This window comes from Thamnophis sirtalis, unplaced genomic scaffold (genome assembly GCF_051295495.1).
Source record: "Thamnophis sirtalis isolate CommonGarterSnake01/CBP01778 unplaced genomic scaffold, rThaSir2_p1.2 scaffold_5, whole genome shotgun sequence".
Lineage (NCBI taxonomy): Eukaryota > Metazoa > Chordata > Lepidosauria > Squamata > Natricidae > Thamnophis > Thamnophis sirtalis.
The window spans coordinates 92,178,891-92,201,640 of NW_028261385.1; positions in this window are offsets into that span (position 1 = coordinate 92,178,891).

Below are 22,750 nucleotides of genomic sequence, written 5' to 3' on the forward strand. Positions count from 1 at the left end.
TCCATCATCAACATAGATGCCCCCTTTTTACCTCTAAAAAAATTGGCATTTGCAATTTCTGTGGCTGTGCTTAATATATCAGATGATGCTTTGCACTTTTTACCACAAAGAGAACATTGCAGGAACAGCTGTTAGTTTTACATTAATATTTTAATGACCTTGCATTTTTGGCTTGTTCCAAGAAGGAGTTGAATGTTGCCAACATCTCTGCCAAACATTAAAGTAGTGATTTTTGGAAAATCCATGCTTAATAAATAGGCTGATATGGGTCAATTCTTCAGCTAATTTTATACCAATGAGTTCTCTTTCTTAAATTTTTCTAATTGTTCTGATAGTGTTAAATTTAAATTGCACCTGCCTATGGGATTTATTCATTTATTGTATTTCTGTTCTGCCTTTTCTCTGGATACTTCTGGAAAGATGGATGGGGCCGTGTTTAATTTTATCTCACCAACAACTTTGTGGTGAAGGTTGAGAGAGACTTGAATGCAAATCTTCCTATCCCATTAATTGATGCATTGCCCTGGATATCTTGTTACAGATGTCTTGAGCATAATAGAGTATAATTATTGCATAATTGTAAAATACTGCCTGACTATGAAAGAGCAATGGACCCTTTCATTTTTCTTCCTTACTCCCAAGAAATCCTCCCACTCCCTCTGCTCTTTTAGCTGCAACAAATATTTTTGACACAAGAATGTTTATAAAGATTATGATTTAAATGATTTGTCAAAAGGAATTAGATTTCATAGAAAACTAGCTTCTTAACAATAAACCTCCTGAAATAATTTTACATTCCATATATATTCCTCTTGTTTTATATTGGAAAATGATTGCGTTTTCCAGAGCTGATCTGTGAGCGACCATATGCTGCTTGGTCAGCACTGATTATTCTGATTGAAATATATGAGTTTACAATGAATAGCATTGCGTTTTGAATGATGCAAAACTAGATGAAAGTGCTCTGTGTATGATTCAGTCAGCTTTGGTGCATTCACTCATGCTAGCCATCACCTGATGATTGAGAACTAGCAGTGATGCAGGTGGGTAAAAATGGGCAAAGCTCAGATACCAGAGGGTGCCAGCTGACATGGGAATCTAGATAGATAGATAGATAGATAGATAGATAGATAGATAGATAGATAGATAGATAGATAGATAGATAGATGATTGATTGATTGATAGATAGATAGATAGATAGATAGATAGATAGATAGATAGATAGATAGATAGATAGAGAGTATATTCTGCCGTATAAGGCGATTGGGCGTATAAGATGACCCCCTACTTTCAGGCCTCCATGCTGTAGAGCTTTTGTAGTTTGAGCTCAGTGCCTTTCTCCTCCAGAACTCCAGCCAGACCTTACTAAACCATCCCAGTGCTCATCCATCCACGTGCCCAGGCAAGGAGCACCGAGGTTAGCAATAGCAATAGCAGTTAGACTTATATACCGCTTCATAGGGCTTTCAGCCTTCTCTAAGCAGTTTACAGAGTCAGAATATTGCCCCCAACAATCCGGGTCCTCATTTTACCCACCTCAGAAAGATGGAAGGCTGAGTCAACCCTGAGCCGGTGAGATTTGAACAGCTGAACTGCAGAACTGCAGTCAGCTGAAGTAGCCTGCAGTGCTGCATTTAACCACTGTGCCATCTCGGTTATCGATTGAAAGGCCAGTGTCTGCACTGGTGGTGGTGTTGCTTTCCTTTGTTTTGGTTTTTTGGTATGGCCTTTCTTATACCCGGCGTACAAGATGACCCTGATTTTTTAAATAAATTTTTGGGGTTAAAGAGTCATCTTATATGCCTGAAAATACAGTAGATAGAAAGGTAGATAGGTAGGTAGGTAGGTAGGTAGGTAGATTAGATAGATAGATAGATAGATAGATAGATAGATAGATAGATAGATAGATAGATAGATAGATAGATAATCTTTATTGTCACTTTGTACACTAATCGGCATACATTAAAATGAAATTTTGTTGCATGCAGCTCTCAAAGGGTCACCACCTCCAACATACACTATATCAACATGACAAAATAAATAAGTAATTACAAAATTATGCATATACCCACAGATATTATATGACACAGAATAACAATACAATCTAGTTCATATGTATACCTGTGCATGGTGAGAAAAACAAATCTGCAAGTACCAGATGGATGGCATAGGGAACAAAGCTGTTACAGAATCTGATAGTCCTGCTAGAAATACTTTGAAACCTCCTCCTGGAGGGGAGCAGAGGTCGCAAAAGGTCCAACACTTGAAGATGACAACTATTTTCCAGTTGGTATGCTCCTCATTTATGCAATTTTAAACCCCCAGGTTTTTTCCCCCCTATTTATTTATTTATTTATTTATTTATTTATTTATTTATTTATTTATCATACGGCACATGTTAGCCAGGGATCACCAAGGTGGCTGGCTGCCTTGGTGAAAGAAATTTTTCGGGTGGTGTTTACCCGCAGGATGCCTGAATGCCAGTAGGCAATCAGGGGAGGCTCCTTTCGTGTCCTTCCATGGTTTATTTGCTCACGGGAATCGAACCACTGAACTGCCCACCTCAACCGTGTGCAGGCCCAGAGTCTTACCACCTGAGCCACCGTGGCCCTTCCCCCCCGCATAAATACCTGCTTATAGAGCTCTGTAGCATAAATAAGTATATTTCAGTGAACATGTCCCATAACTGTTATAAAAAAATCCCACTCAATCATTTTATGTACATTTTCTGCTTATTTTGAAAAGAGTTAAGACTCTTTTTCAAGTGCATTCAATAAAGATATGAAGAAATTTTCATTTCCAGGAACTGCAGATTGGCAAGATCCACTTTGAGAAAGAAAAGAGCTCTGCATTATATGTGATCAAAATATGAACCAATTTGAACAATTTGAACAAAAGATCCCTGCAAAGTTGTTGAATAGCTGAAACAGTTGTTTAAAAATGATGATGAAAATATTGAAAATGGTGGAAATAAAGATGATGATTAAGAACAAGAAGGAGATGGTGGCAGCAACACCAATACATTATGTTAGGCATATTTATAAATCAAAAGTCTAGATGGGGAAATTAATATGACATCATGGAAAATGAAAACAACAACACACCACATCTATACTGTAAAATAGGAACTGAACTCAACTCAGTTCTGAAAGCTGGTGTGTTGCTTACCCTGTCTGTTCATATTTGTGAGTCAATGCGTTGTTGTACCATTAATGGATAGAGGTAAAAACTTTTCCTAAAAACCTTTTAGGCTTCTGTTTACTCTATGAACATTTTATAAACTAGAGAAGTTGTATAACTTTCTCTCTCCATAGTATCCCCAGAGAGCTCTATGTTCCTGCCTGATATGTGTTCCTGTAACTTTTAACCTTTATTTATTTTATCGGCATCCCCCATCCTCAGTCTAATGAATAGTTGATCTCCGAGTAGCATCTTCAAATCTTTATCAACTTCATCTCCTAACACTGTGTCCTTGATTTAAATCTCTCTCACACAGTCTTTTGTTTGTTAATTACAGCTGAATGTTACATCGGAGACTTCAGATGCGAGGAACAGTGCACACATCCGAACACAATGCTAATTAAAACCAAGATACAAAACATCACAAGAGGACCCTATAAAGCAAATGTGTCTATTATATACTTTCCTGAGCAACCATAATTTGCAATTTGGGTTTCATAGGCTAAATATTTATTTATTTTTTATGAATACACACACTGGCCAATAAAAACAAAACCCAAAATGCTTATTCAACAAATGTTCTGACAAGCAAAGGGATAAAGTTTAAAAATGGAAAGATGCTTTACAAGTTTTCAATTATAATTGCACTAATAGGACAAAGATCTTCTTTTCAGTGCTTTGGGGTTTCCAAGAAGTTTGTTTATTGAGTGAGTGATTGATTGAATTTATATAACCGCCATGTTAACCCATAACCAAAGACCTGCGGGCATAGTGACCACAATAGTTTTCCAAAATGTTCAGAACACCCCTATTTTTTGAAATGGACCATTCCGGTTGCAAATAGATTTTGTTTTCCCACCAATAAGAGTGTATGCAGCATCGTGCTTGGGTCAATCATTTGGTGTTTTCTGTAGCAGCATTTGAATTTGAGTTTTGGTCATTTTGACTACAGATCTTTATTAACAATTTTTTAATAATGTCAGGGTCAGGTTTTCCACCAAAAAGAGTGTGATTTGGTGATCCAAACTTCAAAGAAGCTGTTCTAAAATGGTATGGATAAGCAGAGAGTGATCAGAGTGAAGTGGAATCAGATTGTGAATAAAATTCTATAATGGACGATTTGGAACTCACTGCTGATTCTGACATCAGCGATGATGAAGCTTCCAACGAAATTGAGGACCAGGTACAATCTACATTGTGCAATAATTTATATGGCAAGACCAAATTCAAATGGTCTTCTGCACCTTTTGGAAGCAATTGATTCAGAAAAGTGTTGGGTTGCAGGTGGTACGCCCTGGTACAGGCATACTGGAGCCTGCCAGGAGCACCGGATACCGTTCCAGTATGGTGCTCCAGAGGGCCTGCCCGCCCGCCCGAGCATCTTTACCAGTCTTTTAAGTCTTTGGCGCTTCTGTGCACGGTGCATACAGTGCCTGCACGATGCTCTGCTGAGCAGCTGGAGCATCACAGAGGCTCGTGGAAGCGGTAAAATGTGTGCGCACATGCTGCGCATGTACATGCAGATGCCGCCAGGCCTGTTCCAACCGTACCATTTGGAACGGGATCCAGAATCCACCACTGATCCAGAACCACTAGTTACAATATTGTTGTGCAATTACCTGGACTACAGCCAGCAGCTAGAAATCTTGGAATTTCACCTACTCCCCTAGAGATTTGGAAATTATTATTTTCTAAAGAAATGATTAGAGCCATCATTCAATGGACTAATGTAAAAATTAAAGAAGAAAGATTGAAGTTCAAGGATGGAGAAACAAAAATAGCAGTAGACTTAGATAGTGACCTGCGGGATGTGGATTTGATAGAGAGCAATATTTTTTTTTGTTTTACAGCTCTATGCATCAATTTTAAAACCAACCATGAAAACATCAAATGTCTTTTTGCTACTGAAGTCATTATGAGGTCATTACAGACATTATGTCTGTAATAGAGTAGCTGAAATAGTATGCTTGTTTTTAAGGGTTAAACTTAATGCCACTTAACATTGCTAAAATATGCATTGGATTTTGGTATATTCTCCTACCAATTATGGGATAACATAGTGTGAAATTTGCTTTCATTTACTAGATGCAGAATAGTCTGTTCTAGATATATGTGGATCAAATTTGAAACTTAAGTGAAATGGTTCCCCAAGATGAGGAGCATATACAACATACCTTATGCCTCCTATTTTTCCCCACAACAGCCTTGTGAGATGGGTTGGGCTGAGAGACAGTGATTGATCAAAATCATCCAGCTGGCTTTCAAAATGTAGCACTATGGCAGCCATGCACAAAGAAAAGTCATTATTTGGGAATACAATGGAGGGGAAGGAAGAGGGAGTGTGTTTGAGGTATGGATCAACGGACGATTCTCAAATCAGAGTGATCTCTGAAGCAAACCACCATCAGTTATCCCAGGTTCAGCTTCTTGTTAACCCTGGTTACTTCTGGGTGTCTTTCTGTGAGCAATTGAGAGTGTTTGGTGAGTTACATTAGCTAGAGGTACCATACTTGAGCTGCAAAAATCTGGATCATCACTTCATGGATTAGAGTTTTCTTTATTTCTTTTTTTAAAAGTTTTTTTATTTTTTCATTTTCATACAAATAATCACATGTATACTGTTACATAACCAACATTATTTTGTATTATTAAATATTTACATCAATTCGTCTTACCATCAACCACCAAGAATGATTATTGGCTCTTCTGATCTCCATACACCATATTTGTACCCTATCCATCACTTTCTTCTCCCTCTCTCCTCCTCCTCCTCCCTACCTCCTTTCTTCCATCTGTCATCCTTCTCTTCTCCTCTCTCCATCTCCTCTCTCTCCCCTTTCCACTCCTTCTTTCTCCCCTCCTCTTCCCCCCTACCCTCTCTCCTAACCCTCTCTTCTTCCCTTTACCTCTCTCCTCTCTTTCACACTCTTCATCTCATTTACTTGGTGTATTTCAGACTCTGAGCAAGCTCCATTTTATGTTGATGGTATTTATAATTTCATTTCAATAAACATAAGCAACCATAAATAAGCCAATTGTGGAAAATTAAAACATATGAAAATCTCAAAGGGTTGCTTATCTGTGGGTGGTGTGTTTTCCATAGTATTTTGGTTAAAAATTCAAGGACTGGTTTATTCGCAGATGAGCTTATCTGTAGATATATCCGTTATATTGCCTTTATACTTAAATATTTAAAGTGAGCAAAAATGTTTGCATTGGAAATGGGGCCACATGGCTCAGAATTTATACTCCCCCCCACTTTATTCATTATGTTTTTTCCACTGAGTATGGGTACTATATATTATGATTTAATCGTTTTCATCAATTACACTGCAAATTGCTTCATTATGTTTAAACGAATGGATTATTTTATCTCATGTTTCCATGATTTTTCTAGGACTTGTCACCCATCTGCTTATTATCCCAAGGAATTTCATATTGATTCTCCTTGTTGATGCAGTCTTAATTTAATGGTTGCCTTCTGTCAGCTCAGTAGAACAAGCAAACCAGGCCCTATGTCTTTTGCTGCCTGTGCATATTTTCTTTAACAGATATGATTCTGCAGGCATCCTTTTTAAAAAAAAATGTGAATTGCACAATTCTGAAAATGATTATTTAGGATGCATTTGCTTTCTACATCTGTAATCATCTTAAGAAATTTGAATTCAATATATTTGGGGGGGGGTGTTGTGCACGGGCATCTTGATGGAACGAATTCCTCATTCATCCATCCCTAAAAGTACCTTGTGTTAAAGCTTTCTGAAAAATGCATGGCTAAAATGTGTCAAGCTGGAAACAGACCTAAAGTGGTTCTATATTTAGTTTGTCGAAGTTTGCTGAACTGTATGCTTATCCCCCAAAGAGCCTCGAATTTTGAATGCACACAAGATGGCAAGAAGATAAAAACAGAGAAAATAGATTTTAATTACTTTTTGTTCCAATAGTGAACATAAGATAGGCTCTTCACTGAGTTTTCATCTGATAAGCAAGGCCTCTATTAGAACTTTGGAATAAGCTTAATACAGTATATGCAGTGACAGATAATTAAAACAGAACTGAGTCAGTCTCAAGACACATTGTGAAAAGAAAAATATTAGTAGTGTTCTTAATTCTGAATCGAAATGAATGCAGCCTGTGACTGAAAAACTAGCTCTGCATACATGGTAGAAATAGGGCCCTTTCAGCTTTTTAGACATCTGTAATTTCAAATAAAGGGACGCGGTGGCTCAGTGGCTAAGACACTGAGCTTGTCAATCAGAAAGTTCAGCAGTTTGATGGTTCGAATCCCCAGTACCATGTAATGGAGTGAGTTCCTATTACTTGTCCCAGTTCAAAAGCATGTAAAAATGCAAGTAGAAAAATAGGAACCACCTTTGATGAGAAAGTAACACTGTTCCATGCACCTTTGGCATTTAGTCATGCCAGCCATATGACCACGGAGTGCTGGCTCTTTGGCTTTGAAACAGAGATGAGCACCGCCCCCTAGAGTTGGGAACAACTAGCACATATTGAGTTGTTGTTGAGAAGGTGGTGGCCTTCCAGCTCCAACGGTCCTTGGAGGAAGCAAACTACCTAGACCCCTTCCAGTCAGGCTTCAGACCCGGTTACAGCACAGAAACCGCTTTGGTCGCATTGATTGATGATCTCTGGAGAGCCAGGGATGAAGGACATTCCTCCATCCTGGTCCTCCTTGACCTCTCAGCGGCTTTCGATACCATCGACCATGGTATCCTTCTGCGACGACTGCGGGAGGTGGGAGTGGGAGGCACCGTGCTACGGTGGTTCTCCTCCTACCTCTCGGACAGGTCGCAGTCGGTGTTAGTGGGGGGGCAGAGGTCGTCCCCTAGGCCCCTAAATTTTGGGGTGCCTCAGGGCTCGGTCTTATCCCCCCTACTATTCAACATCTACATGAAACCGCTGGGAGAGATCATCCGCAGGCACGGGATTAGATACCATCAATATGCGGACGATACTCAATTGTAGCTGTCCGCCCCGTGCCAACTCAATGAAGCGGTAGACGTGATGAGCCGGGGCCTTGAGGCCGTTATGGACTGGATGAGGGTTAACAAGCTTGTGCTCAACCCGGAAAAGACCGAGTGGCTGTTGTGTTTTCCTCCCAAAGATTTGACTAATATTCCACCACTCAGGCTGGGGGGTCAAATTTTATACCCCTCAGAGAGGGTTCGCAACTTGGGAGTCCTCCTGGATCCACAGCTGACATTCGACCACCACTTAACAGCTATGACCAGGGGGGCATTCGCCCAGGTTCGCCTGGTGCGCCAGTTGCGACCCTACCTGAATCGGGAGGCTCTCACAACAGTCACTCGGGCCCTTGTGACCTCTAGGCTGGAATACTGCAATGTGCTCTACATGGGGCTGCCCTTGAAGAGCATCCGGCGACTTCAGCTAGTGCAGAACGCAGCCGCGCGAGTGATTGCGGGTGCACCTCGATTCACCCGCATAACACCTATCCTCCGCGAGCTGCGCTGGCTACCTGTCGATCTCCGGATGCGCTTCAAGGTGCTATTAGTCACCCATAAAGCCCTACATGGCAGTGGATCTGGATACCTGAGAGACCGCCTTCTGCCAATTACATCCCTGCGACCAATAAGATCCCATAGATTAGGCCTCCTCCGCATTCCATCAGCCAGCCAGTGTCGGCTGGCAACTACAAGGAGGAGGGCCTTCTCAGCAGTAGCCCCGACCCTTTGGAACGAGCTCCCCGTGGAGATTCGTACCCTCTCCACCGTCCAAGCCTTCCGCATAGCCTTGAAGAACTGGCTCGCCCGTCAGGCCTGGGGATAAGGATGCCTACCCCTCCCGAATGATGAATGTATGTTGCCTACTATTTTATTATATGTTGTATCCTAATGTCTGTATTCCCCCTCCCGGTTTTCTGTGAGCCGCCCTGAGTCCCCTCAGGGAAAAGGGCGGCCTACAAATTCTAATAAAACCATAAACCATAAAAACATATGTGTAAGGGGAACCTTTATCTTTACCTTTAATTTCAAATAGCTGTATGAAGCAATGTGTAGCAGCAATATTCAAGAGATCTTTTGCTATGCTAATGTTCAGAAGAGGTCTAGTTATTTCTTTTCAGACTAATACATTGCTACTAAAAAGCATTAACTTTCAAGAGCCAAAGATCACTCTAGAATGACCTCTTGCTTTCAATTGTTTAACAAGAGCAGAGCAATAACCTCACTCATATCACATATGGAAATCACAATAGCACTGAGACTTATATACTACTTCATAGTGCTTTATAAGAGGTTTACAGAGTCAGCATATTACCCCATTCTGGGTCCCCATTTTGACTTTGGAAGGATGGAAGGTTGAGTTAACTTTGAGATGCCCACTTCTGTAAGTGAATTTACAAATCATACTTGTGAAGTCTGTAACCAGTTTGGATTTTTGTACAGAAATGTTGCTGCTTCATAGTATTAATAATTTTTAAAAATGCCACCTTGGATTGAACATTTCTCAGTTTTCCATTGCCTTAATTTCAGTTGTTTTAAATCCAGGAAGTTTTTAGATTATGCATATAGACAAAATGTATTTCTCACTTGTGGTTAAAGATTTATCAATCAATCGAATATAGAATTAACTTTTCCAAAAAATGCCATCCACCCATTTATCAATCAAAAGTCAAAAAAGTGATTGTCAGTCACTGATGACTGATGAAAATTACCTACAATCACGAAGCTCTGAATAATTTTTAAACAGGTTAAATAGATTAAAATGCAATATGTCCAAACAGCAAAAGCTAAAATGCTAAGAAGAAATGTAATATGCTTAACTCTAAATTACTGAAATTACTAAATTGCTAAGTACTAAAAATAAAATATTACTATGCGAAGCCATCTAGGAACTGGAAAATTGAATTAACAAGCTAATAAAATATTTCAAGTCTGGCCCTATTTATCAGTTGATCACTCAAGTCATTTTATTAGAGTCAAACTCAAAGTATATGAATACATTACAATTTATAGGCCAACCTCAAATATTTTAAATCCCTTGAAACAATATAAAATCCAATAATTGGCATCTCATTGTGCTTTGTGCTTTCTTTTCTAGAAGTGCCATATTCACCATGCAATCAACATTTTGCTACCTGTCATACAGTATTAAATCCATATCCACACATAGATTTGCTCATTGTTCATTACCCTATTAGGTAACAACTTTAGTGTTGCACTACCACAAAGTAACAATCCAAACTCCATAAAAGGACCTGTGTAAGAAGATTTTTTTTTGTCATTTTTTTTTTTGTCATTTTATTAGGATTTATAGGCCGCCCTTTTCCCTGAGGGAACTCAGGGCGGCTTACAATCGTAGGGAAGGGGGTGCAATACAAAAACAAACAATATGTGAACAAAATAAAATGATAAGACACAACTTGCATTCAACAGTCAACACTCGGGCGGGTAAATTGGGAACCTATCCCCAGGCCTGATGGGATAGCCAGGTCTTGAGGGCTATGCGGAAGGTCTGGACGGTGGTGAGGGTGCGAATCTCGACGGGGAGGTCATTCCACAGGGTCGGAGCTGCAACAGAAAAGGCTCTCCTCCGTGTAGTCGCCAGTCGAACACAAATACACTGCAGAAACCAGAATATCAGAAGAAGAAAACAGACCACCTACATGACATCTTCAACTAAATGTATACCGACACCATTTTATCAAAAAATGGATCACCATTCCCCCGATTATAGCACAGCCAACATAAACTTTGAAATTGCCATCCATCAAAAAAGTATCTCAGAAACAACCCACAGAAGCGTACAACCACACTGCCTCCCTATAGCACACAAACCAATTAAAGCCCTCCAAACCACCATCAGTGATCCCAGGTACTGGGATTAAGTACTGTTAGCAGCAGGGGTGGGTTCCTGCCAGTTCTAACCTCTTCTATAGAAGAGGTTCCACAAATCTACAGTGCCATTTAGAACCGGTTCCAGCTCCTTCCCCCCGCCTGTCCGCACATCATCAAGATGAAGAATGAGAGGACGAATTCTGGGAGTTGAAGTCCACAAGTCTTAAAGTTGTCAAGTTTGAACACTCCTGGGTTTTTTTTCCTAAAGAGTTAGGAGTGCAAGGATCTTGTAACTTGATAGCTTTAAGACTTGCACACTTCATTGCCAGAGTTTCTGAGCCAACATGACTGGAGGAGAAATTCTGGGAGTTGAAGTCCACAAGTCTTAAAGCTGTCAAGTTTGAACACCCCTGGGGTTTTTTTTTCTAAAGGGTTAGGAGTGCAAGGGTCTTGTAACTTGACAGCTTTAAGACTTGTGTGCTTCAAATGCCAGAGTTTCTGAGCCAACATTTTGGTTACTAAGCAAGAACGTTGTTAAGTGAGTTTCACCACATTTTACAAGTTGGCCACACCCACCCAGTCACATGGCTGGCAAGCCACTCCCACCTGGTCACATGGCTGGCAAGCCACTCCCACCTGGTCATATGTCCAGCAAGCCACTCCCACAAAGCAGGCTAATAGCAATAGCAGTAGACTTATATACCGCTTCATAGGCCTTTCAGGCCTCTCTAAGCGGTTTACAGAGAGTCAGCATATTGCCCCCAACAATCTGGGTCCTCATTTTACCCACCTCAGAAGGATGGAAGGCTGAGTCAACCCTGAGCCGGTGAGATTTGAACCGCTGACCTGCTGATCTAGCAGTAGCCTGCAGTGCTGCATTTAACCACTGTGCCACCTTGGCTCTAAACCTACAGAAGACGTTCTAAAAAAATTTGAAATCCACCACTGGTTAGCACCATATATGAAAGACATTTATATGGAAAATTGTTATACTGGGTGGAGTCAAACCATGATTTTGCATGCACACTCTTCATTTATTTCTTTTTTATTAGCATTTAATAATGTTTGGAGAAACTTTCAAATTCTTGTAATGTATCAATGTATTTGATCTGGATCTAAAACCTGATCTAGTCTGCATACATGTCAACTTCCCTATCATGGACATTTCCCAACTCTGTGGCAGATGTGATATTTATTGGAAGATGATCATCAAATGTTATCTACTGTATCATCAGATGTCAAATACCAGGATCTCATGATCATGGTACAAAGAATACAAAATTAAAGTTAAATCATATCAAGAAGAGGAAAGAGATGGAATCCTAGATATGCCCAGTGTGCCAGAATAGAAGACTTAACCTAATGAGGGAGGAGCCAATGTCATGATGATACAGATGTGTGGTATCGATGCTCCAAGACCACAGCCAATACTTTTGCCATTGGGTGGTCCAATCGGACTTCAACCATCCCGCAGAGACGGTGAACAGGAAGAATACGTCCTGCTGATCTCAGGGACATCACAAAGTCCCTGATTGATCCAAGAGAAGTTCTTCAAGCCGCCGACAAAAAATCCAGCCATTAGGCTGATGAAGTTGGGGCAGCTCCAAAACAGAAGGATACAGAAAGAGAAAGTGTTTCCAGATGGTGAGGAATTTTTACCGTTTTAAAAAAGACTGCCTATAAAAAAACTTAACATTAATTTAAATTGGAGAACAGAAAAAATAAGTGGTGGAATTAAGTTTGGAATAGTTTTGGACAGTGGGTTATCTTATTTTTTAAATGCTATGTTCATGGATGGAATTTATGCAAGCCTTTTAAAACGAATGGATTAAGTTTTCTTCTATTTTTTTTCTTTTATTATTCTTTGTAACCTATGGACTAAAATTCTCCTCTTTCATTACTGTGGGTGTTCTTCTAACTCATTCAAGAATTGGACTTTTTTAAAACTTGAAATACAAAAAAGGTACAAAAAGAAACAAAGAAAATTGCAACAATAACACTGCTACTCGGAGGCTGGAGGTTTTTGTATTGGAAATGAAACGTTCTTACTTTTCTCCAAAGTCTCACTGCTTGTTTATAGAGAATGATAAGAAGAAAATCATAGAAAGGTCCCTTTGAAGTATATCTTTAACCAGAGAAAAGTGAAAATAAAACTTTATTGTGAATTTATGCTTAATCTTGTTAAAACCTTCCAAGCTAGAGCAGCAGTGTTTGTTACCTGGAAATAATGGCATAATTTCAACAGCAGAAAGAAACTTTAAGTCTGCAAAAGATATTCTTAGAAATACAGAAATTATCAAAAACATTTGAGAGGATAGAGAAGAAGTTGGAAGACTTAGAGCATCTAACAGTAAAATATGATGAAGAAGTTGGAGATGTTTATCAAGTGGAAAAAGTGGTGGTTAGAATCCTAAAAGTCGAAGAGGGAAATGACTATGAAGAAATTAAATTCGCTGATATTTATAGTGATTGGTTTGTCTCTGAAAATGGAAGGAGTGGAATACTGAAAGAGAATTAAATGGAGGGAAAGTCTACCCCAGATGGTAAGACACATAAGAAGAAAAAACAAAAGAATTTATGGATTTAAAGAGATAAATTTTATTAGCAACATCATTGATAATACTACCGACAATCAAAGTTAAGCTGATTAAGGAAACAGAAGAAGGGCATCGAAATTACATGAGAGATTTTATAAGCAAGAAGTTGCTAAGAGGAGTCCATACAAATTTGATTAAGGAAATGATTAGAGGATTGACACCACAAATGGCAGAAGATATGAGACTGTTTTGCTACTGGAAAGATACAGTTTGATAGATGGAATAATATAAGTTAAAACTAACTAAATTTAGTGAAATTTAGTGACAATAGATATAGTTAAATAAATAATTGATAATGATAATAATGCATACAATCTGTAGTGTTATGATAAGTAATAATTGGATATGAATATTGAATGGTACCCATGAAAGGAAGATTAGAAATCCTTTTGGATTATACATAAAGATTAATAAAAAAGAACTAAGTTAGATACAGTTAAGTCTTGATTATTAGGGGGAAAATGTTATGATACAGGATATAGTCAAATAAAGGAGGGATAATGATAACAATGTATATATATGTATGGGTACAACATAAGGAAACTGGATGTAAATTGTAAACAGTGATTTGGAAAGGAGGATTAGAAAATTTTGTTAATAAATATTATGGATGTTTAGCTAGAATAGGACATAAGGATTCAGCGTTATTGGAGGATTTTAGAAATAGTAAATGAAATGCCAGTATGTGGTTATGTATTAAATCCTGGTATATTTTATGATGGAGGTTTAAATAATTATAGTCAAATGAAAATGGAGGTATGATGATGGTAACATGTATAAATATCTGAGTTAAAATACTTGAGTTAATATGAATTATGCTTGATAACTGTGGAAGAGATGCACAGAAGTCTTTTGTAACCAACTGATACACTTTCTACAGTATGTAAAGAAGGAAGATTTTATCTGTTGTGTTTGTTTTGAAAATAAAAAATAAAAAAAATTATATTAAAAAAAGAGTTAAGCTAACAACTAATAAAACCTGAACATTACATGATAAAGGGAAATGCATATAAAGTCCTCAACCTACAATCATTTATTTAGTGGCCATTCAAAGTTACAACAGAACTGAAAAAGTAACTTAGGCTCACTTCTTGGATTTATCATTGTGGAAGAATTCAGACAGTCACATGATCATAATTCAGGTGCTTAGCAACCAGCATGTACTTACAAAGGGTTGCAGTGTCCCAAAGTCACCTGATCACCATTTATGACCTTCACAGCTAGTTTCTGACAAACAAAGTGAATGGGGAAGGCCAGATTCACTTAACAAGTGTGTCATTCATTTAACGACTGCAATGATTTGCTTATTTATTTATATTGATAAGAAATTAGCAAAAAAAAAGATTGTAAAACTGGGCTTAACAACTTAATAACCACCTTACTTAGTAACATAAATTCTGGTCTCAATTGTGGTCATAAGTTGAGGACTTCCTCTATGGGGAGGGGAATGATGGAATGTTGAAATTCTGGTGCTGTTCATATGAATTACTTCTGCCCGAGCTTAAACAATCATTAAATGTTTCATCCGTCATGCTTAATTAGAAAGAAAGCCTTCCAAATGTTGACAATATCTGGAATTTAGGTAAATTATTACATGAGCCATTTCATTTTGGAAAAAATCCCTACTAATTAGCTTTTAAAAAAATACAATCACACATACTGTCTTTCAAATGCTCAGTTCTGTTGAATGGCTTCATTTACATAATATTTGAGATGCTAATTAGAAAAATGGGTTCACACGCATGTTCTAAGTATTTTTTACTTAGCAACTGAAAAGGCATGAATAGAATGTTTTTATATCTATTATATAAACACACACACACACACTTCCTCAATCTAAATATAAATTGGAGTGGTGCGGATCACTGTTCCCTCTAAGGTGTGCGGGTGCGCGGCCATGAAGGGGGCAACAAAATGCAGTGCAGCAGTTTCCAACTGCCGCACAGTGATCTTTAGCATGATGGACTTTAGTCTGCAGGCGGATAGGAGGCTTCTGTCAGCTGGGCCGGGATACTATAGTGCCTGGACACACGCAGAGGAGGGTGGGCCTTTGGCCAACAGAAATGTGACCGCCTAGGGTTACGATTGGGCTCCCTCCGCCGGCGTGTGGCTGATTGACAGGGAAGCCGTTCCCTCCTGGATCAAAGTTATTGAGGAGGGAAGCAGTGGCAGCAGCAACAGCAGCAGCCAACTCTCCGCGGGACGTGCAGAGCATGCTTCTGTTGCGGTTTGTCAGCTAAGCTCCCATGGCTGGCTGGGCTCCCCACAGTTGGTTCCGTTTCCAAGATGCAGGTGTGTGGGAGGCGCTTGCCAGGCAAGCAAGTGGTGGCCGGGTGTGCACATGTTGTCTGAATCCAGCCTCTGCGTTTGGAGCATTGGAGCTCGAGGTTTTTTTCGCAGGAAGGGGGAGCCGAGCTGGTGCTCCGCAGATTTTATTTGATTTTAGAAAAAGAAAATAAAGGCTTCTTGGTCCACCTGGACTGGAAAGTCAAAATCCAGAAAATTAACCTTGTTTAGGAAAGTTTTGCGCTGATGGAAAAACAGTGTTTTCCAGTGAAAGTTTTTTCCCTACTTTTCCTTGTTTGCTTTTTTGGCCTCTATTCCTTCCCTTCTCTCCTTTTTTCTTTCTTCCTTTTTTCTTTCCTTTTTCTTTCCTTCCTTCTTTCTTCCTTTTCTCTTTCTCTCTCTTTCTTTTTTCTGCCTCTTTTTCTTATCCTCCCGCCCTCCTCTTCCCTTTCTTTTTCTCTTTCTCCTATTTCCTTTTTTGTCTCTCTCTCTGTCTCTGTCTCTCTCTCCCTCTCCCTCTCCCTCCCTCCCTTCCTTCCTTCCTTCCTCCCTTCCTTCCTCCCTTCAATCCTCTCCCCTCTTTGTTTGTTTCTTTAAGTGCCCCAATTGCTAATCTACATCAGTTGGTAATTTATTCATAACTTGCTAATATCACTGCAGACTGTTGGGTAGTAAGGGGGAAAGTATAGTCCTCAACTTACAACAGTTCCCTTAATGACTAAAGCTACATCAGCACTGAAAAAAGTGAATTATAGCTGTTCTTCACACTTGCAGCATCCCCATGGCCACATGATCAAAATTTGGATCTTTGGCAACTGTCTCATATTTATGATGGTTGCAGTGTCCTGGGGTCACCTTTTGCAACCTTCTGCCAAGCAAAGTCAGCAGGAAAGTCAGATTGACTTAACAACCAGGTTACTGATTTAACTGCAGTGATTCACTTAACTGTAGCAAGAAAGGTTGTAAAATGGGGCAAAACTCACTTAACAAATGTCTCACTTAGCAATAGAAACTTTGGGCTCAATTATGTCCGTAGATTGAGGACTACCTGTATAGGGAGATTTATTTACTTAATGGATATTTACATGGTAGAATTGAGTTTCAAATAACACTGATATCGTTGTCTTGGGTGACATCTATGAAAAAAATTCAGGTGCTCAGGCATGAAAATGTGCTGCTCAAACACTATACTTTTCTGCTCACACTGAAAAAAAATTAGAGGGAACATTGGTGCAGATACTTTCACACTAAGGGAGATGATCCTGAGCCAGATCCTGAAGATGAAACTCAAATACTTTGGCCCCCTAATGAGAAGGAAGGACTCACTGGAGAAGAGCCTAATGCTGGGAAAGATTGAAGGCAAAAGAAGAAGGGGACGACAGAGAATGAGGTGGCTGGATGGAGTCACCAAACCAGTATGCGTGAGCTTAAATGGACTCCAGAAGATGGTAGAGGACAGGAAGGCATGGAGGAACGTTGTCCATGGGGTCACAATGGGTCAGACACGACTTCATAACTAACAACAACAAAGGGAAATGATGGTTTTGCCAGAACAGAAGTGGCCTGTTTATTAAACATAAATGTAGATTTTACAGTGATGTAGACTATAATGCAGACACTGGCTAATTTACCAACTATATGAATTAAAGCTGAACCAAAGGATTTTGAAAACAATTTTCTAGGTTGGAGGAATGGGGTGAGGGGTGTGGAATAAGCTGAATTGTTTAACAAGTAAATATGAGTATACAAAGGTAATTAAATTAATATACATCCATACTTGTAGAAAGAGTGCCTCCATCTGTATACTGGACCCGTGCCCCTCTTGGCTGGTCTCGACCAGCAGGGAGGTGACATGTGGCTGGCTCCAGAGGATTGTTAACACCTCGCTTGGGGAGGGATCCTTCCTGCACCCTCTAAAGGATGCGGTGGCGAGACCCCTCCTTAAGAAGCCTTCCCTGGACCCAGCCATCTTGAAAAACTATCTTCCAGTCTCCAACCTCCCTTCGTAGGGAAGGTTGTTGAGAAGGTGGTGGCCTTTCAACTCCGACGGACCTTGGATGAAACAGATTATCTGGATCCCTTTCAGTTGGGTTTCAGGCCTGGTTATGGCACCGAAACTGCTTTGGTCGCGCTGATCAATGATCTCTGGCGGGCCAGGGATAGAGGACATTCCTCTATCCTAGTGCTTCTTGACTTCTCAGCGGCCTTCGATACAATCGACCATGGTATCCTTCTGCGATGGTTACGGGAGGTGGGAGTGGGAGGCACCGTCCTATGGTGGTTCTCCTCCTACCTCTCAGACAGGTCGCAGTCGGTGTTGGTTGGAGGGCAGAGATCGACCCCTAGGCCCCTCAAATATGGGGTGCCGCAGGGTTCGGTCCTGTCCCCCCTCCTATTTAATATCTACATGAAGCTGCTGGGTGAGATCATACGCCGGCACGGGATTAAATATCACCAATACACGGACGATATGCAACTGTATCTGTCCGCCCCGTGCCAACTCACCGAAGCAGTGGAAGTGATGTCCCAGTGCCTGGAGGCTGTCAGGGTCTGGATGGGACCGAACAAGCTTGCACTCAATCCAGACAAGACCAAGTGGCTATTGTTGCTGCCTCCCAAGGATGGTCCAGTCATTCCACCTCTTAGCCTGGGGGGTGAAATTATACACCCCTCAGAGAGGGTCCACAATTTGGGTGTCCTCCTGGATCCACAGCTGACATTAGAACATCATTTGTCAGCTGTGACCAGGGGGGCCTTTGCCCAGGTTCGCCTGGTGCACCAGTTGCGGCCCTATCTGGACTGGGAGGCCTTTCGGATGGTCACTCATGCCCTCGTCACCTCAAGACTGGATTACTGTAACACGCTCTACATGGGGCTGCCCCTGAAGAGTGTTCGAAGACTGCAGTTGGTCCAGAATGCAGCCGCGCGAGCGATATTGTGTGTACCTAGATACACCCATGTTACACCTATCCTACGTGAGCTGCACTGGCTCCCCATTGGTCTCTGGAAGCACTTCAAGGTGCTAGTCATTACTTTTAAAGCCCTACATGGTATTTGACCTGGCTACCTGAGAGACCGCCTCCTGCCATTTATCTCCCTAAGACCTATCAGATCCCACAGATTGGGCCTCCTCCAGGTGTCGTCGGCTGGTCAATGTCGATTGGCGGCCCCCCGGAGGAGGGCCTTCTCTGTAGCTGCTCCGGCCCTATGGAACAATCTACCCGTACAGATCCGGACCCTTACTACTCTTCCGGCCTTCCGTAAAGCCACTAAGACTTGGCTGTTCCGGCAGGTCTGGGGCTGTTGATTAGTATCCAGCCCCACTTTAACTGTATGCATGGTGTGAAATTTTAATACTTGTATTCTTATTTTAAATTTTTTAATGTATGTTTCTTTTTGTTTTGTCTGTGAGCCGCCCAGAGTCCCAAGGGAGTGGGCGGCATACAAATGTTAATAAATCTAAATCTAAATCTAAGAACCAGGGGACACAAAAATTCTGCTGCACTATTCTATTTTAAGATTAGCAACCATAGGTGGAGCTTAGAAAAAGAATGAAAATACTGAACCAAAGGAATGAAAAGAATATGTTGAGAAAAACAAAAAGAGAAAAAGAAATGAAATTAGTTTGTAAAAAACATAATTTCAACAACCCCTGTTATACCATATTTACTTTCACCAGTAACACATACTGCTTCATATACAGTATTGCAGTTCGTTCTTTAAAGTTCTCAGAACTTTTTCTAACCTTTTACCCAATTTTCATCCATATCTTTGTTTTTCTCCTCTCCCCTTGGTTTTATAACATTTTATTAGATTATACAGTAAGATACAAAACCGAATAGTAGGACACAGTGGGGAGGGAAGTGGGGAAAGAGAAGCTTTTTCGGCATTTTCAGCTGCGCCTTCCTGACCTTGAGGACTGTGAGGAGTTTTTAGAACTGCACTGGACTATCCATCTTTTTTGTCCTAGGGAGAAGGCGGTCAGCCTGGGACAGCACTGGGAGAGAATGGGAGGTCGTTTCCATCTGCTATTATTGCACCCCCCCTCCCTCTCCCCTCGGCCTGGCCTCTCCTGTTAGTGCATTCTCTCTCACACTAGGCCCCCGCCATTGCAGGGTCTTTTACTGCGTGAGACTTGACTCCTTCTTGAGAGTGGCTTTCGGACTTTTTGGACTGTATTTTTATCTGCCCTCTTACCTGCACTTCCACCTGCACCTCCATCTACCATGCCCATCGCTGCCTGATGCCACCTCGGACCTGCTGCCGCAGACAGCACCACTATTGGATGAGTGGAGGGCACTTACAGTTCGCAAGAAGGCCCTCCCCCTCCCCCAACCACTCGGGACTTTCTTTTGGACTTTCCCAGAATTTGCACCTTTTAAGTAACTGCGCAACTTTCTTCTCTTCTCTTCTTTTCTTTTCTTTTCTTTTCTTTTCTTTTCTTTTCTTTTCTTTTCTTTCTTCCTTTGTATGGGCTATGCATGGGATACGCATGTGATTGAGCGAATGGTTCAACTTTTATTGACTTATCTGCTGTATTTTGTGTTTTAATTACGGTGTGGAGACTGCTTGGGTGAGTGAATGAGTATGAGTGCCTCGGAGGACCTGCTGGGGAACGCGGGGGTCATCGGGGTGGCTGGGGGGACCAGGGATACGGGAGTGGGTCGGAGCATAACGGTCACTACAGGGAGAGGCAGATACGGCGGGGACTTTAGGGCTGGCCATTACCGGGGAAGGAGGGTTCGCTATATTACAGAGATCCCTCCTTCCGGCCCTATGAGTCCCACTCCAAGGCCAGATGGCGTGAGTAATCAGGACCCTGGTCTCAGGCTGCTGTTGCTAAATGCCAGGTCTGTTGTTCACAAGGCTCCTCTCGTCCGGGACTTAATTTCTGATGAGAGGGCAGACCTGGCATGTATTACTGAAACCTGGCTGGGCACAGAAGGAGGAGTCCCCCTTGTAGAGATGTGCCCAGAAGGATTTCAGGTGCTTCATCAGCCGAGAGCCCAGGGAAGGGGTGGCAGTGTGGCTATTGTTATCCGGGAGTCTCTAGTACCTCGTAGGGTCCCTGCTCCGGAGCTTCTCGGGTGTGAGACTCTGCTGGTGAAGTTGGACCTCAAGGGTCAAGTGGGTCTGCTGCTAACGTACCTGCCTCCCAACTGCGTTGCAACAGCCCTCCCCTCACTCCTCGAGTCAGTAGCCGAGTTGGCAATTGAGTTCCCCAGGCTTATGGTTCTGGGGGACTTCAATTTGCCATCTCTCGGTGAACACTCTGATGGGGCGCAGGAGTTCATGGCTTCCATGACAGCCATGGGCTTGACCCAGGTAATTCGGGGCCCAACCCACTCAGCGGGTCACATGCTCGACCTCGTATTTCTCTCGGAGCAGTGGATGTGTGATCTTGGTCTGAGGGGAAATGAGACCATACCCCTGTCGTGGTCAGACCACTGCCTACTGAGGCTTGACTTCCGGAGGCCAAACCCCCACCGTAGGGAGGAGGAACCGACCAGGTGGTTCCGCCCCAGACGACTGATGGACCCCTTGAGGTTCCAGACGGAGCTTGGGGTTATTCCTGATACTCTCGCCCACAGTTCGGCGGAGACTCTGGCTGCTGCCTGGTACTCGGCGGCATCAGAGTCTCTTGACCGGATTGCGCCACTACGGCCCCTCCGGGTCAGCGGATCCCGGAGACCTCCTTGGTTCACCGAGGAGCTCCGGGAGAAGAAGCGCCGGAGGAGACGCCTAGAGCACTTGTGGAGGTCCGATAAGTCCGAGTCGAACCGAGCACTATTAACAACCTGCACCAAGGATTACATCAGGGCACTTAGGGCAGCAAAAAGATCCCATATTGCCACCTTGGTTGCGTCCGCTGAGTCCCGCCCAGCCGCCCTGTTTAGGATAACCCGTTCCCTCCTAAATAGGAGGGATACGGGGGAACCCTTGCAGGGTAGAGCTGAGGATTATGCCCAATTCTTAGCGGACAAAGTTGCTCGGTTTCGGTCGGACTTGGACTCCACCGCAGCAGATCCAGCCGGGACACAAGAGGATCACTTGGCAAACCATCTCTGGGTTGAGTTTCAGGATGTTGCCTCTGGGGATGTGGACAAGGCCATTCGAGCTGTGAGTGCCTCCACCTGTATTCTGGACCCGTGTCCCTCCTGGCTGGTTGCCAACAGCAGTGAGGTGACACGTGGCTGGATCCAGGCGGTCATAACCGCCTCCCTTCGGGAGGGGCACTTCCCCGCTGCACTAAAAACGGCGGTGGTGAGACCCCTCCTGAAGAAACCATCCTTGGATCCAGCCATTTTAAACAACTACCGTCCTGTCTCCAACCTTCCCTTTGTTGGGAAGGTTGTTGAGAAGGTGGTGGCCTTCCAGCTTCAATGGGCCTTGGATGAAGCTAGCTACCTTGACCCCTTCCAGTCCGGCTTCAGACCCGGTTACAGCACAGAAACCGCTTTGGTCGCATTAACCGATGATCTCTGGAGGGCCAGAGATGGAGGCCATGCGTCCATCCTGGTTCTCCTTGACCTCTCGGCGGCTTTCGATACCATCGACCATGGTATCCTTCTGCGACGACTGCGGGAGGTGGGGGTGGGAGGCACTGTTTTGCAGTGGTTCTCCTCCTACCTCTCGGACAGGTCGCAGTCGGTGTTGGTAGGGGGGCAGAGATCGTCCCTGAGGCCCCTAAAATATGGGGTGCCGCAGGGCTCGGTCTTATCCCCCCTACTATTTAACATATACATGAAACTGCTGGGTGAGATCATTTGGAGGCACGGGATAAAATACCATCAATATGCGGACGATACGCAATTGTATCTGTCCGCCCCGTGCCAACTCAATGAAGTGGTAGACGTGATGAACCAGGGCCTG